Here is a 12,500-nt window from a genome sequence, read left to right as displayed (position 1 = left end):
CATGAGCCCCTGTCGCTCAGAAGCTGGAAGAGCAGTTTGAAAAAGGACCGGGGTAAAGAGGGGGAAAGCACCATATATGTGTCCAGGAAGGCGCCCCTCGGGCGGACACAGGTGTCTGCATGAGCCCCTGTCGCTCAGATGCTGGAAGAGCAGTTTGAAAAAGGACCGGGGTAAAGAGGGTGAAAGCACCATATATGTGTCCGGGAAGGCGCCCCTCGGGCGGACACAGGTGTCTGCATGAGCCCCTGTCGCTCAGATGCTGGAAGATCAGTTTGAAAAAGGACCGGGGTAAAGAGGGGGGAAGCACCATATATGTGTCCGGGAAGGCGCCCCTCGGGCGGACACAGGTGTCTGCATGAGCCCCTGTCGCTCAGATGCTGGAAGATCAGTTTGAAAAAGGACCGGGGTAAAGAGGGGGGAAGCACCATATATGTGTCCGGGAAGGCGCCCCTCGGGCGGACACAGGTGTCTGCATGAGCCCCTGTCGCTCAGATGCTGGAAGATCAGTTTGAAAAAAGAACCAGAGGATAGAGGGGAAAAACACCATATTTGTGTCCGAAAATAGCTCACTTTGACTCGGACGCGTTCCCTGTGATTTCAGCCTGTCAGACATGGTGCACATAGTAACGAGATGGAGGTGTTTTGGTCGACCAGGTAAAAAACGAAAAATCGAGAGAAGGTAAAAAGTAGGTGAAAAATTAAGCCTCTCTCGTTAAGGTACTTAGAAAAAATCCCAAAAAAAAAATGAACTCCCATTGAAATGAATGGGGAAAAATTTTTTTCTCGTTTTTTTTCTAAGTACAACAACGAGAGAAGGTAAAAAATGGTTTTTTAAGCCTCTCTCGTTAAGGTACTTAGAAAAAAACCCAGATTTTTTTTTTTCTCGTTTTTTTTCTAAGTACAACAACGAGAGAAGGTAAAAACAGGTGCTTTTTAGCCTCTCTCGTTAAGGTACTTGGAAAAAATCCGAGACATGTTTGGTCTTCCCCACTGACAGTGCGCCTTTGCTGGGTAAGTTGTGGACGTGCCAGGCACCCCCGGGACACCGGTGGAACGCGGCCGGACTCGTGGTACTCCAACCCGGGCATAATTTTGGATATTTTCCGGTCCTTTTTTTCCCCACTTTCCCAACTTTTCTTCTGAATCACAGTGCGCCTTTGCTGGGTAAGTTGTGGACATGGCAGGCACCCCCGGGACACCGGTGGAACGCGGCCGGACTCGTGGTACTCCAACCCGGGCATAATTTTGGATCAAATTCGGGACTTTTGCCCACTTTCCCAACTTTTCTTCCCAATCACAGTGCGCCTTTGCTGGGTAAGTTGTGGACATGGCAGGCACCCCCGGGACACCGGTGGAACGCGGCCGGACTCGTGGTACTCCAACCCGGGCATAATTTTGGATCAAATTCGGGACTTTTGCCCACTTTCCCAACTTTTCTTCCCAATCACAGTGCGCCTTTGCTGGGTGCGTCGTGGACATGGCAGGCACCCCCGGGACACCGGTGGAACGCGGCCGGACTCGTGGTACTCCAACCCGGGCATAATTTTGGATCAAATTCGGGACTTTTGCCCACTTTCCCAACTTTTCTTCCCAATCACAGTGCGCCTTTGCTGGGTAAGTTGTGGACATGCCAGGCACCCCCGGGACACCGGTGGAACGCGGCCGGACTCGTGGTACTCCAACCCGGGCATAATTTTGGATCAAATTCGGGACTTTTGCCCACTTTCCCAACTTTTCTTCCCAATCACAGTGCGCCTTTGCTGGGTGCGTTGTGGACATTGTAGGCACCCCCGAGACACTGGTGGAACGCGGCGGGACTTGTGGGACTCGAACCTGGGTGTGATTTTGGACCAAATTCGGGACTTTTGCCCACTTTCCCAACTTTTCTTCCCAATCACAGTGCGCCTTTGCTGGGTGCGTCGTGGACATTGTAGGCACCCCGGAACCCTGGTGGAACGCGGCGGGACTTGTGGGACTCGAACCTGGGTGTGATTTTGGACCAAATTCGGGACTTTTGCCCACTTTCCCAACTTTTCTTCCCAATCACAGTGCGCCTTTGCTGGGTGCGTCGTGGACATTGTAGGCGCCCCGGAACCCTGGTGGAACGCGGCGGGACTTGTGGGACTCGAACCTGGGTGTGATTTTGGACCAAATTCGGGACTTTTGCCCACTTTCCCAACTTTTCTTCCCAATCACAGTGCGCCTTTGCTGGGTGCGTTGTGGACATTGTAGGCACCCCGGAACCCTGGTGGAACGCGGCGGGACTTGTGGGACTCGAACCTGGGTGTGATTTTGGACCAAATTCGGGACTTTTGCCCACTTTCCCAACTTTTCTTCCCAATCACAGTGCGCCTTTGCTGGGTGCGTCGTGGACATTGTAGGCACCCCGGAACCCTGGTGGAACGCGGCGGGACTTGTGGGACTCCAACCCGGGCATAATTTTGGACCAAATTCGGGACTTTTGCCCACTTTCCCAACTTTTCTTCCCAATCACAGTGCGCCTTTGCTGGGTGCGTTGTGGACATTGTAGGCACCCCGGAACCCTGGTGGAACGCGGCGGGACTTGTGGGACTCGAACCTGGGTGTGATTTTGGACCAAATTCGGGACTTTTGCCCACTTTCCCAACTTTTCTTCCCAATCACAGTGCGCCTTTGCTGGGTGCGTCGTGGACATTGTAGGCACCCCGGAACCCTGGTGGAACGCGGCGGGACTTGTGGGACTCGAACCTGGGTGTGATTTTGGACCAAATTCGGGACTTTTGCCCACTTTCCCAACTTTTCTTCCCAATCACAGTGCGCCTTTGCTGGGTAAGTTGTGGACATTGTAGGCACCCCGGAACCCTGGTGGAACGCGGCGGGACTTGCGGGACTCGAACCTGGGTGTGATTTTGGACCAAATTCGGGACTTTTGCCCACTTTCCCAACTTTTCTTCCCAATCACAGTGCGCCTTTGCTGGGTGCGTTGTGGACATTGTAGGCACCCCGGAACCCTGGTGGAACGCGGCGGGACTTGTGGGACTCGAACCTGGGTGTGATTTTGGACCAAATTCGGGACTTTTGCCCACTTTCCCAACTTTTCTTCCCAATCACAGTGCGCCTTTGCTGGGTAAGTTGTGGACATGCCAGGCACCCCCGGGACACCGGTGGAACGCGGCGGGACTTGTGGGACTCGAACCTGGGTGTGATTTTGGACCAAATTCGGGACTTTTGCCCACTTTCCCAACTTTTCTTCCCAATCACAGTGCGCCTTTGCTGGGTGCGTTGTGGACATTGTAGGCACCCCGGAACCCTGGTGGAACGCGGCGGGACTTGTGGGACTCGAACCTGGGTGTGATTTTGGACCAAATTCGGGACTTTTGCCCACTTTCCCAACTTTTCTTCCCAATCACAGTGCGCCTTTGCTGGGTGCGTCGTGGACATTGTAGGCACCCCGGAACCCTGGTGGAACGCGGCGGGACTTGTGGGACTCGAACCTGGGTGTGATTTTGGACCAAATTCGGGACTTTTGCCCACTTTCCCAACTTTTCTTCCCAATCACAGTGCGCCTTTGCTGGGTGCGTCGTGGACATTGTAGGCACCCCGGAACCCTGGTGGAACGCGGCGGGACTTGTGGGACTCGAACCTGGGTGTGATTTTGGACCACATTCGGGACTTTTGCCCACTTTCCCAACTTTTCTTCCCAATCACAGTGCGCCTTTGCTGGGTGCGTTGTGGACATTGTAGGCACCCCGGAACCCTGGTGGAACGCGGCGGGACTTGTGGGACTCGAACCTGGGTGTGATTTTGGACCAAATTCGGGACTTTTGCCCACTTTCCCAACTTTTCTTCCCAATCACAGTGCGCCTTTGCTGGGTGCGTCGTGGACATTGTAGGCACCCCGGAACCCTGGTGGAACGCGGCGGGACTTGTGGGACTCGAACCTGGGTGTGATTTTGGACCACATTCGGGACTTTTGCCCACTTTCCCAACTTTTCTTCCCAATCACAGTGCGCCTTTGCTGGGTGCGTTGTGGACATTGTAGGCGCCCCGGAACCCTGGTGGAACGCGGCGGGACTTGTGGGACTCGAACCTGGGTGTGATTTTGGACCAAATTCGGGACTTTTGCCCACTTTCCCAACTTTTCTTCCCAATCACAGTGCGCCTTTGCTGGGTGCGTTGTGGACATTGTAGGCACCCCGGAACCCTGGTGGAACGCGGCGGGACTTGTGGGACTCGAACCTGGGTGTGATTTTGGACCAAATTCGGGACTTTTGCCCACTTTCCCAACTTTTCTTCCCAATCACAGTGCGCCTTTGCTGGGTGCGTCGTGGACATTGTAGGCACCCCGGAACCCTGGTGGAACGCGGCGGGACTTGTGGGACTCGAACCTGGGTGTGATTTTGGACCACATTCGGGACTTTTGCCCACTTTCCCAACTTTTCTTCCCAATCACAGTGCGCCTTTGCTGGGTGCGTTGTGGACATTGTAGGCGCCCCGGAACCCTGGTGGAACGCGGCGGGACTTGTGGGACTCGAACCTGGGTGTGATTTTGGACCAAATTCGGGACTTTTGCCCACTTTCCCAACTTTTCTTCCCAATCACAGTGCGCCTTTGCTGGGTGCGTTGTGGACATTGTAGGCACCCCGGAACCCTGGTGGAACGCGGCGGGACTTGTGGGACTCGAACCTGGGTGTGATTTTGGACCAAATTCGGGACTTTTGCCCACTTTCCCAACTTTTCTTCCCAATCACAGTGCGCCTTTGCTGGGTAAGTTGTGGACATGCCAGGCACCCCCGGGACACCGGTGGAACGCGGCGGGACTTGTGGGACTCGAACCTGGGTGTGATTTTGGATCAAATTCGGGACTTTTGCCCACTTTCCCAACTTTTCTTCCCAATCACAGTGCGCCTTTGCTGGGTGCGTCGTGGACATTGTAGGCACCCCGGAACCCTGGTGGAACGCGGCGGGACTTGTGGGACTCGAACCTGGGTGTGATTTTTGACCAAATTCGGGACTTTTGCCCACTTTCCCAACTTTTCTTGCCCACTCACAGTGCGCCTTTGCTGGGTGCGTTGTGGACATGTCAGGCACACTGGTGGAACGCGGCGGGACTTGTGGGACTCGAACCTGGGTGTGATTTTTGATCATTTCGTGGACTTTTGCTATGCATGCCTTCTCCCCGCTAGTTTGATGTGTGCTGCTGCAAAAGTTCCAAGAGGGCGTTTTTGCCCCCCTCCAGACTCCCTCTCTTTGTTTATAGTGCATATTTTCTGCTGGATCTACTCTCTATTTACTCCAAGGAAAAAAACTAGCCGGTCGCGGCAAATTTTTACAATCGGTCGCCAAACTACGGCACGAGGGCCGAACGCGGTACGCCGGCGTCCAAGATACGGCCCGGGGATTTTTTTGATTTTTTGGGCTTTTTTTGATTTTTTTGGACATGTTGGGCATCCCAGGACTCGGGTGCGACTGCAGGACGTGTGGGGCTCTAACCTGGGTGTGGTTTTTGGTCATTTTTCCGGACTTTTGCCCACTTTTCCAACTTTTCTTCCCCACTCACAGTGCGCCTTTGCTGGGTGCGTTTTGGGCATGTGGGGGGCACCTCGGACTCGGGTGGGACGCGGCGGGACTTGTGGCACTCGTACCTGGGTGTGATTTTTGATCATTTTGTGGACTTTTCCCCAGACACTCTCCACTTGTCTACCCCACTTCCCCTGTGACTTTGCTGGGGGGCGTTTCCCCGCTGTCCTTTGTAGTGTAAGGGTTACGTTTCTTTTTTTTCTGTCTGAAAATAGGGCCCCAAAAGGCCTCACACTCCCCGGGAAGACCTGATGGACGCCTCGGCGTCACTGAAACAGGCCAATCTGTCTGAAAATATGGCCCACGAAAGGCCTCACATTCCCCGGGAAGACCTGATGGACGCCCCGGCGTCACCGAAATAAGCCAAACTGTCTGAAAATAGGGGCTCCAAGTGTTCCCCACTCTTTCTGGCCCACAAAAGGCCTCTCATTCCCCGGGAACACCTGTAGGACTCCCCGGCGTCAAGGAAATACGCCAAACCGTCTGAAAATAGGGGCCCAAAAGAACTGGAAATAATGTGTTTAATTTGGGGGGTGATGTCTATAATTATGGGGGTGCATTGGAGGCGGGAGTCCACTGGAGGGCTCCACACCGTCTGAATATAGGGCCCCAAAAGGCCTGGAATTAATGTATTTAATTTGGGGGGGTGCATTTGCAGCGGGAGTCCACCGGAGGGCTCCATTTCCCCACTCTTTTGTTGACATATGGCCACAAAAGGCCTCTCATTCCCCGGGAAGACCTGATGGACGCCCCGGCGTCACCGAAATAAGCCAAACTGTCTGAAAATAGGGGCTCCAAGGGTTCCCCACTCTTTCTGGCCCACAAAAGGCCTCTCATTCCCCGGGAACACCTGTAGGACTCCCCGGCGTCAAGGAAATACGCCAAACTGTCTGAAAATAGGGCCCCAAAAGAACTGGAAATGATGCCTTTAATTTGGGGGGTGATGTCTTTAATTTGGGGGGTGCATTGGAGGCGGGAGTCCACTGGAGGGCTACACACCGTCTGAATATAGGGCCCCAAAAGGCCTGGAATTAATGTATTTAATTTGGGGGGTGCATTTGCAGCGGGAGTCCACCGGAGGGCTCCATTTCCCCACTCTTTTGTTGACATATGGCCACAAAAGGCCTCTCATTCCCCGGGAAGACCTGATGGACGCCCCGGCGTCACCGAAATAAGCCAAACTGTCTGAAAATAGGGGCTCCAAGGGCTCCCCACTCTTTCTGGCCCACAAAAGGCCTCTCATTCCCCGGGAACACCTGTAGGACTCCCCGGCGTCAAGGAAATACGCCAAACTGTCTGAAAATAGGGCCCCAAAAGAACTGGAAATGATGCCTTTAATTTGGGGGGTGATGTCTTTAATTTGGGGGGTGCATTGGAGGCGGGAGTCCACTGGAGGGCTCCACACCGTCTGAATATAGGGCCCCAAAAGGCCTGGAATTAATGTATTTAATTTGGGGGGTGCATTTGCAGCGGGAGTCCACCGGAGGGCTCCATTTCCCCACTCTTTTGTTGACATATGGCCACAAAAGGCCTCTCATTCCCCGGGAAGACCTGATGGACGCCCCGGCGTCACCGAAATACGGCAAACTGTCTGAAAATAGGGGCTCCAAGGGTTCCCCACTCTTTCTGGCCCACAAAAGGCCTCTCATTCCCCGGGAACACCTGTAGGACTCCCCGGCGTCAAGGAAATACGCCAAACTGTCTGAAAATAGGGCCCCAAAAGAACTGGAAATGATGCCTTTAATTTGGGGGGTGATGTCTTTAATTTGGGGGGTGCATTGGAGGCGGGAGTCCACTGGAGGGCTCCACACCGTCTGAATATAGGGCCCCAAAAGGCCTGGAATTAATGTATTTAATTTGGGGGGTGCATTTGCAGCGGGAGTCCACCGGAGGGCTCCATTTCCCCACTCTTTTGTTGACATATGGCCACAAAAGGCCTCTCATTCCCCGGGAAGACCTGATGGACGCCCCGGCGTCACCGAAATAAGCCAAACTGTCTGAAAATAGGGGCTCCAAGGGTTCCCCACTCTTTCTGGCCCACAAAAGGCCTCTCATTCCCCGGGAACACCTGTAGGACTCCCCGGCGTCAAGGAAATCCGCCAAACTGTCTGAAAATAGGGCCCCAAAAGAACTGGAAATGATGCCTTTAATTTGGGGGGTGATGTCTTTAATTTGGGGGGTGCATTGGAGGCGGGAGTCCACTGGAGGGCTACACACCGTCTGAATATAGGGCCCCAAAAGGCCTGGAATTAATGTATTTAATTTGGGGGGTGCATTTGCAGCGGGAGTCCACCGGAGGGCTCCATTTCCCCACTCTTTTGTTGACATATGGCCACAAAAGGCCTCTCATTCCCCGGGAAGACCTGATGGACGCCCCGGCGTCACCGAAATAAGCCAAACTGTCTGAAAATAGGGGCTCCAAGGGTCCCCCACTCTTTCTGGCCCACAAAAGGCCTCTCATTCCCCGGGAACACCAAAAGAACTGGAAATAATGTGTTTAATTCAGGGTGCATTTGCAGCGAGTGTCCACCAGAGGGCTCCAATTCCCCAGCTATAGTCCTGGTACTCTAAAATGATGGCACTTAGTCAAATTTCCGCCTTTTTTTGATGACTTCCAACTAGGAGAGGGACTAATTTTGAGTTCCGGACCCGGGTGGAGAACCATAGCAGGTCGGCCTTCTTAAAGGGAAATGCTCCTAGGCACTTAGTCAAATTTACGCCTTTTTTTTGGACTTCCAGCGAGGAGAGGGACTAATTTTGCTTTCCGTACCCGGGTGGAGAACCATAGCAGGTCAGCCTTCTTAAAGGGACATCCTCCTAGGCACTTAGTCAAATTTACGCCTTTTTTTTGGACTTCCAGCGAGGAGAGGGACTAATTTTGCTTTCCGTACCCGGGTGGAGAACCATAGCACGTCGGCCTTCTTAAAGGGAAATGCTCCTAGGCACTTAGTCAAATTCACGCCTTTTTTTTGGACTTCCAGCGAGGAGAGGGACAATTTGGCGTTCCTGACCCAGGTGGAGAACCATAGCAGGTCGGCCTTCTTAAAGGGAAATGCTCCTAGACACTTAGTCAAATTTACACCTTTTTTTTTTGGACTTCCAGCGAGGAGAGGGACAATTTTGCTTTCCTGACCCAGGTGGAGAACCATAGCACGTCGGCCTTCTTAAAGGGACATCCTCCTAGGCACTTAGTCAAATTCACGCCTTTTTTTTGGACTTCCAGCGAGGAGAGGGACAATTTGGCGTTCCTGACCCAGGTGGAGAACCATAGCAGGTCGGCCTTCTTAAAGGGACATGCTCCTAGGCACTTAGTCAAATTTACACCTTTTTTTTTGGACTTCCAGCGAGGAGAGGGACTAATTTGGCGTTCCGTACCCAGGTAGAGAACCAAGGCACGTCGGCCTTCTTAAGGGGACATCCTCCTAGACACTTAGTCAAATTCACGCCTTTTTTTTTGGACTTCCAGCTAGGAGAGGGACTAATTTTGCGTTCCAGACCCAGGTGGAGAACCATAGCAGGTCGGCCTTCTTAAAGGGACATGCCCCTAGACACTTAGTCAAATTTACGCCTGAAAATAGGGCCCCAAAAGAACTGGAAATAATGTCTTTAATTCAGGGTGCATTTGCAGCGAGTGTCCACCAGAGGGCTCCAATTCCCCCACTATAGTCCTGGTACTCTAAAATGATGGCACTTAGTCAAATTTCCGCCTTTTTTTTGGACTTCCAGCGAGGAGAGGGACAATTTTGCGTTCCTGACCCAGGTGGAGGACCATAGCACGTCGGCCTTCTTAAAGGGACATCCTCCTAGGCACTTAGTCAAATTTACACCTTTTTTTTGGACTTCCAGCGAGGAGAGGGACTAATTTTGCTTTCCGTACCCGGGTGGAGAACCATAGCAGGTCAGCCTTCTTAAAGGGACATCCTCCTAGGCACTTAGTCAAATTTACGCCTTTTTTTTGGACTTCCAGCGAGGAGAGGGACTAATTTTGCTTTCCGTACCCGGGTGGAGAACCATAGCAGGTCAGCCTTCTTAAAGGGACATCCTCCTAGGCACTTAGTCAAATTTACGCCTTTTTTTTGGACTTCCAGCGAGGAGAGGGACAATTTTGCTTTCCTGACCCAGGTGGAGAACCATAGCAGGTCGGCCTTCTTAAAGGGAAATGCTCCTAGACACTTAGTCAAATTCACGCCTTTTTTTTGGACTTCCAGCGAGGAGAGGGACAATTTTGCGTTCCTGACCCAGGTGGAGGACCATAGCACGTCGGCCTTCTTAAAGGGACATCCTCCTAGGCACTTAGTCAAATTTACACCTTTTTTTTTGGACTTCCAGCGAGGAGAGGGACTAATTTTGCTTTCCGTACCCGGGTGGAGAACCATAGCACGTCGGCCTTCTTAAAGGGAAATGCTCCTAGGCACTTAGTCAAATTCACGCCTTTTTTTTGGACTTCCAGCGAGGAGAGGGACAATTTTGCTTTCCTGACCCAGGTGGAGAACCATAGCACGTCGGCCTTCTTAAAGGGAAATGCTCCTAGGCACTTAGTCAAATTTACGCCTTTTTTTTGGACTTCCAGCGAGGAGAGGGACAATTTTGCTTTCCGTACCCGGGTGGAGAACCATAGCACGTCGGCCTTCTTAAAGGGAAATGCTCCTAGACACTTAGTCAAATTTACCAAACTTTTCTATAGAGCCCTGGTACTCTAAAATGATGACACATAGACAAAAAACCAAACTTTTCTATAGAGGCCTGGTACTCTAAAATGATGACACATAGACAAAAAACCAAACTTTTCTATAGAGGCCTGGTACTCTAAAATAATGACACTTAGTCAAATTTCCGCCTTTTTTTGATGACTTCCAACTAGGAGAGGGACTCATTTTGAGTTCCGGACCCGGGTGGAGAACCATAGCACGTCGGCCTTCTTAAAGGGACATCCTCCTAGGCACTTAGTCAAATTTACGCCTTTTTTATGGACTTCCAGCGAGGAGAGGGACTAATTTTGCTTTCCGCACCCGGGTGGAGAACCATAGCAGGTCAGCCTTCTTAAAGGGACATCCTCCTAGGCACTTAGTCAAATTTACGCCTTTTTTTTGGACTTCCAGCGAGGAGAGGGACTAATTTTGCTTTCCGTACCCGGGTGGAGAACCATAGCACGTCGGCCTTCTTAAAGGGAAATGCTCCTAGGCACTTAGTCAAATTCACGCCTTTTTTTTGGACTTCCAGCGAGGAGAGGGACAATTTTGCTTTCCTGACCCAGGTGGAGAACCATAGCACGTCGGCCTTCTTAAAGGGACATCCTCCTAGGCACTTAGTCAAATTCACGCCTTTTTTTTGGACTTCCAGCGAGGAGAGGGACAATTTTGCTTTCCTGACCCAGGTGGAGAACCATAGCAGGTCGGCCTTCTTAAAGGGACATCCTCCTAGGCACTTAGTCAAATTTACACCTTTTTTTTGGACTTCCAGCGAGGAGAGGGACAATTTTGCGTTCCTGACCCAGGTGGAGGACCATAGCACGTCGGCCTTCTTAAAGGGACATCCTCCTAGGCACTTAGTCAAATTCACGCCTTTTTTTTGGACTTCCAGCGAGGAGAGGGACTAATTTTGCTTTCCGTACCCGGGTGGAGAACCATAGCACGTCGGCCTTCTTAAAGGGAAATGCTCCTAGGCACTTAGTCAAATTCACGCCTTTTTTTTGGACTTCCAGCGAGGAGAGGGACAATTTTGCTTTCCTGACCCAGGTGGAGAACCATAGCACGTCGGCCTTCTTAAAGGGACATCCTCCTAGGCACTTAGTCAAATTCACGCCTTTTTTTTGGACTTCCAGCGAGGAGAGGGACTAATTTGGCGTTCCAGACCCAGGTGGAGAACCATAGCAGGTCGGCCTTCTTAAAGGGACATGCCCCTAGACACTTAGTCAAATTTACGCCTGAAAATAGGGCCCCAAAAGAACTGGAAATAATGTCTTTAATTCAGGGTGCATTTGCAGCGAGTGTCCACCAGAGGGCTCCAATTCCCCCACTATAGTCCTGGTACTCTAAAATGATGGCACTTAGTCAAATTTCCGCCTTTTTTTTGGACTTCCAGCGAGGAGAGGGACAATTTTGCGTTCCTGACCCAGGTGGAGGACCATAGCACGTCGGCCTTCTTAAAGGGACATCCTCCTAGGCACTTAGTCAAATTTACACCTTTTTTTTGGACTTCCAGCGAGGAGAGGGACTAATTTTGCTTTCCGTACCCGGGTGGAGAACCATAGCAGGTCAGCCTTCTTAAAGGGACATCCTCCTAGGCACTTAGTCAAATTTACGCCTTTTTTTTGGACTTCCAGCGAGGAGAGGGACTAATTTTGCTTTCCGTACCCGGGTGGAGAACCATAGCAGGTCAGCCTTCTTAAAGTGACATCCTCCTAGGCACTTAGTCAAATTCACGCCTTTTTTTTGGACTTCCAGCGAGGAGAGGGACTAATTTGGCGTTCTGTACCCAGGTGGAGAACCAAGGGACGTCGGCCTTCTTAAGGGGACATCCTCCTAGACACTTAGTCAAATTCACGCCTTTTTTTTTGGACTTCCAGCGAGGAGAGGGACTAATTTGGCGTTCCGTACCCAGGTGGAGAACCAAGGGACGTCGGCCTTCTTAAAGGGACATCCTCCTAGACACTTAGTCAAATTCACGCCTTTTTTTTTGGACTTCCAGCTAGGAGAGGGACTAATTTGGCGTTCTGTACCCAGGTGGAGAACCAAGGGACGTCGGCCTTCTTAAGGGGACATCCTCCTAGGCACTTAGTCAAATTTACGCCTTTTTTTTGGACTTCCAGCGAGGAGAGGGACAATTTGGCTTTACTGACCCAGGTGGAGAACCATAGCACGTCGGCCTTCTTAAAGGGAAATGCTCCTAGGCACTTAGTCAAATTCACGCCTTTTTTTTGGACTTCCAGCGAGGAGAGGGAC

The sequence above is a fragment of the Nerophis lumbriciformis genome, linkage group LG15 (genome assembly GCF_033978685.3).
Source record: "Nerophis lumbriciformis linkage group LG15, RoL_Nlum_v2.1, whole genome shotgun sequence".
Lineage (NCBI taxonomy): Eukaryota > Metazoa > Chordata > Actinopteri > Syngnathiformes > Syngnathidae > Nerophis > Nerophis lumbriciformis.
This window is presented reverse-complemented; position numbering follows the sequence as displayed.